Source organism: Babylonia areolata, chromosome 2 (assembly GCF_041734735.1).
Source record: "Babylonia areolata isolate BAREFJ2019XMU chromosome 2, ASM4173473v1, whole genome shotgun sequence".
Lineage (NCBI taxonomy): Eukaryota > Metazoa > Mollusca > Gastropoda > Neogastropoda > Buccinidae > Babylonia > Babylonia areolata.
Genome location: NC_134877.1, coordinates 14,531,969 through 14,536,968, shown reverse-complemented (window position 1 = coordinate 14,536,968; position 5,000 = coordinate 14,531,969). Strand labels below are relative to the sequence as shown.

The window sequence follows — 5,000 nt, the reverse complement described above, 5'->3', positions numbered from 1 at the left end:
CAAGGTCAAGGCCGCCAGCTTCTGGTTCTGCAGCTGTCGGTGGAGCTCCTGTTTTGGGCGTCGACATAATTTTATGTCGCTTCGTTGTTTTTGTTTTTGTTGTTGTTGTTTTGTTTTTAACTAATCAACAAATAAATAAGTAAATGATACGAGTGGTTAAAGCGCTGGACTTTCAATCTGAGGGACCCGGGTTCGAATCACGGCAACGGCGCCTGGTGGGTAAAGGGTGGAGGTTTTTCCCGGATCTCCCAGGTCAACATATGTCCAGGCCTGTTAGTGCCTGAACCCCCATTCGTGTGTAAAACACACGCAGAAGATCAAATACGTGCGTTAAAGATCATGTAATCCATGTCAGCGTTCGGTGGGTTATGGAAACAAGAACATACCCAGCATGCACACTCCCGAAAACGGAGTATGGCTGCCTACATGGTGGAGTAAATAAACAAAACGATCATACACGTAAAATGTTACGTGTCTGTCCATCTGTCCGTCAGAGTGTGTATGTGTGCGTGCCTCATATCTGATTGAATGACACAGGAAACGAATGATGAGCGCCCAATGACAGCTGTCAGTCGCTCTACACAGGTAGGCAGCCTGTTGTGCAAATGACCCCGAGTTTGTAAAGCGCTTAGAGCTTGGTCTCCGACCGAGGATAGGCGCCATATAAGTATCTATAGCAACGAATCAATCAATAATACATACATATATTGGTTCATTGCAAAAATTGGATTAACCTTCTTCTTGTTGCTGTCGTTTCTGATACAATGAAATTGGAAGTTCAAGAGACCCACATTTCGTCTGTGAAACCATGCCACCCTTTTTTTTTTGTTTTTACAATACAAACACGCTGTCTCTATTGATAGATGAATGTGTGTATGTATCCGGCATTAATCTGTCTTCATCTCCATATCTGTGTACGTATAAGAGTATTTTAAACACGTCTCTGTTTGTCAGTTCTCTTCATGTCTGTCTATTTTTGTGTTGTTGTTGTTTTTGTATGTGTTGTTGTTGTTTTTCGTGTGTGTGTGTGTGTGTGTGTGTGTGTGTGTGTGTGTGTGTGTTTCTGTCCCGAGCATCGCTCACCTTTTCTTCTGTTGCTGTCGTTGTTGTGGTGGTGGTGGTGGTGGTGGTGAAGAATGTTTCCATATATTTACATACAGCCTTCAAGAGGTGCGCTGATGCAGTTAAAGAAGAGATAATTGTTTCTGAATTCATTGATTATGACACTGATTTACCCGAAGAAGTTGTCAACTTGCGTGTAAAACTTTCCTTCATTCATTTGTTCGGCTAAAAATTGTAATATTTGTCATTTGAATTCCTTCAGAATGGGGCTGTGGCCTATACTGAGTGAAGAATTTCGTTTCGTTGTCGTTGTGAAATGGCTGGTTTAAAAACGAATGATTAACTCTTTCCATACGAACGGCGAAAGAGACGACGTTAACAGCGTTTCACCCCAATTACCATCATCAAAATACTGCAAGCGGAAGGCTCTTATACTGAAGACGTGAATGTTGACAAAGAATACCACAATTCTGACGACGGAAGCTAAAGGTTGGGTCATTCAGACACCCACTGGACATCCGAGGGGTCTGTGTAGAGGAGAAGAGAGGACTGGCCGTACTGAGTGAGTTAAACTGACCTACCTGAAAGTCGAGGGGCTTTCCGTGGAAAGTCTTGGCGCTAGCAGAGGCCACGCGTTGCCTCCTCTTGCCTCTCAGCGCCTCCTTGATATTGGTCATGCTGTCGCTCTTCTTCAGCTCGGCAGCGAACGCCATCTTGTTCTGCTGTCCGCACTCGTACAGTGCCCTCTGCTCGTCAGCCTCGCACATCTGGAAGGCCTCGGACTCCTCCATCAGGTTGACTCCCTGGAAAGATCCAGTTTTCAGTTTCTCAAGTTGTAGTCACTGCGTTCGGACAAATCCATATACGCTACACCACGACAACTGCTAGGCAGATGCCTGACAAGCAGCATAACCCAACGTGCTTTGTCAGGCCTTGGGTGCATGCTTATATGTTTGTGTACCTAACAGAGTGGATTTCCTTTTACACAATCTGGCCAGAGGACAACACCTCTGTTGCCATGATGGGTTCTTTTTCAGTGCGCTAAGTGCGTGCTGCACACAGGACCACCTCAGTTTATTGTCTGATCCGAAAGACTAGACGCTCAGTTTGATTTTCCAGTCAAACTTGGGAGAAAGCGCGAGAGCGGGATTCGAACCCACCGGCACCCTCACGGACTCTGTACTGGCAGCTGAGCGTCTTAACCATTCTGCCACCTTCGTCCATACAGGCAGGCAGGCAGCAACGACGTTAAAACAGATTGTTGTTGTCGCGGGTCATGCCACTGACTGTTGTCAGTTGCGGTCGTGCAAAAAAACTTTGGTGGAACAGGAATCAATGCGAAGTAAAACCCACAGTCATCAGGGGAAGACCTGAAACTAAGTAATGATGATGATGATGAGAAGAAGAAGAAGAAGAGGACGAAGAATTAAAACCAATAGGGTTATATAAAAAATAATAATAATAATAATAACAACATATGGCACGATCATCAAGACTCACAAGCAGGACAAAGACATATGCCGATGTAAGTTATGTAGATGGTTTATTAGACCACCATCACCACCCCTTAACATTTTTTTTTTAATCTGGTCATCACACAACACAACACAACACAACACAACACAACACGACTTGTGGTCAGACTGACCTGGGTGAGGGCGTGTGACTGGGCCATCATGAAGCGATCCAGCTCGCCCTTCCTCCTCCTGGACAGCTCCACCCAGCGACTGCCCTGCCCGGCTGACTGGGGCTTCTCCCGGACCCCAGGGTCCGCCGAGGAGGAGGGTGTCTTCTTCCGCCGGACACGTCGCCGCTTCCGGTCCTTGCGCTTCCGTGACCCGTGGCTGGAGCAGCTGAAAGGGATGATGATGATAATGATAATGATGATAATAATAATAAGAAGAAGAACAACAACAACAACAACAATGATAGTGACAATGATAATACACAGACACACACACACACACACACACACACACACACACACACACTATTTTCATGTATAATGTGGATAGATAGATGTGTATATGTATCGCGCAAACACACACACACACACACACACACACACACACACACACACACACATTTGGCAAACACTTCGCGCACGCACGGAGAGACAGGCAGGCAGACAGGCAGGCAGACAGACAGACAGACAGACAGACAGAGACAGAGAAGGACACAGAGACAAAAAGACTGACTTACTGACTGACTGACTGACTGACAAATACGACAAGAGTTCACATACCAACAAAGACCTCACTATACACACGAATACAATATTTTATGTAATTTGTAATATTTTTCTTTCATGTACAGCGCCCTGTGCCCTTAGAGAGAAAGAGCGCTATATAAATGTACATCATTATTATTATTACGAATGCGCAAGGTCGTTATTCCCACACACAAACAGAAAAGAAAACAACGAGCCTGTGTTGGAGTGATGGCCTAGAGGTAACGCGTCCGCCTAGTAAACGAGAGAATCTCAGCGCGCAGGTTCGAATCACGGTTCAGCCGCCGATATTTTCTCCCCCTCCACTAGACCTTGAGTGGTGGTCTGGACGCTAGTCATTCGGATGAGACGATAAACCGAGGTCTCGTGTGCAGCATGCACTTAGCGCACGTAAAAGAACCCACGGCAACAAAAAGATTGTTCCTGGCAAAATTCTGTAGAAAAATCCACTTCGATAGGAAAAGCAAATAAAACCGCACGCAGGGAAAAAAAATACAAAAAAATGGGTGGCGCTGTTGTGTTGCGACGTGCTCTCCCTGGGGAGAGCAACCCGAATTTCACACAGAGAAATCTGTTGTGATAAAAAGAAATACAAATACAAAAATAGTATATACCCACCTGAAGAGGGACAGCTGAGTGTTGATGGACTCCGTGCTGGGGGCACGCCGGATGGCTTGCTCATTGCCTAGTCTGGCGCTGAACACCGGCTCGTGAACCGCGTGCGCCTGAGGGGGCAGGGGGGTGATGACGTAGCTGGACATCCAGGAGCGGAGGGCCCGGGACAGCCGGCTCTCATCGGGCTCCCAGTCCTCGTCGGCCAGGTCATCGTCGTCGTACACACCACAGTCCCCGGCCCCGGCCCCCATCAGCTCGTGCTGGTACTCCATGTCGTCGACCTCGCTGTTGAAGGACACGTCGTCCTGCTCCTGGAGGCTGGAGTCTTTGAGGGTCAAGGCCAACAGACTCTCCTCCAGCGCTGCTGCTGCTGCTGCTGCTGTTCCTGCTGAGGCCTGGTCTCTGGAGGACGTCCCGGAGCGGGCTGAGTGATCGCGGGACCTCATGACGTCATGTGCAGGGACCGCTGACATCATCGGCGTGTCCTTAAGACCCATGACTGGCGCGTATATAGACACGTTGGGTTTGGTTTGGTTTTTGTATTTTTCCGGTCACGGGTCACTTACTGGAATCCGAAGTTTGTTGGCAGTCTGAAGTTCTGTTGTTGGTTTTTCTGTATATCGCATCCGTACAATGTGTTATTTCCTTCCAACAGAAAAAAAAACAAACTTTTCTTAGACACGAAAAAAAAAAAAAATCACTTAAAATCTTCAAGACACGTGACTACTTCTTCTTCTTCTTCTTCTGCGTTCGTGGGCTGCAACTCCCACGTTCACTCGTATGTACACGAGTGGGCTTTTACGTGTATGACCGTTTTTACTCCGCCATGTAGGCAGCCATACTCCGTTTTCGGGAGTACGTGACTACACATCGACAGAAAAGTTTTTCTCCACGAGTCATCGAATTCCCTGAGATTATCGGATGTCTGACGTTCTTCCTAGTGCCGATCACATCCGCATGGCTGACTTTATTTCCGTCCAACAGAGAAACGTTTCTTTGACGTGAAGACAAGAAAGGAAAACAACAACAACAACAACAACAACAACAACAAACACACACAGAGACCGTGGCAATAATAACTGGCAAGTCTAAG

At 46.9% G+C, this 5,000-nt stretch overlaps 1 pseudogene across 1 annotated transcript in view; it reads right to left on the bottom strand.

Annotated features, from left to right (window-relative positions):
- Nucleotides 1–5,000, bottom strand: part of LOC143279178 (uncharacterized) — a 20,774-nt pseudogene that overhangs the window by 3,205 nt on the left and 12,569 nt on the right. Inside the window, exons 2-5 of the transcript XR_013054740.1 lie at nucleotides 3,911–5,000; nucleotides 2,711–2,915; nucleotides 1,644–1,865; nucleotides 1–48 (exon numbers count right to left, since the gene is read on the bottom strand). The exon at nucleotides 1–48 is cut by the window's left edge and continues 357 nt beyond it; the exon at nucleotides 3,911–5,000 is cut by the window's right edge and continues 634 nt beyond it. The product of XR_013054740.1 is annotated as an uncharacterized LOC143279178 (transcript). The remainder of the gene's footprint in view (nucleotides 49–1,643; nucleotides 1,866–2,710; nucleotides 2,916–3,910) is intronic.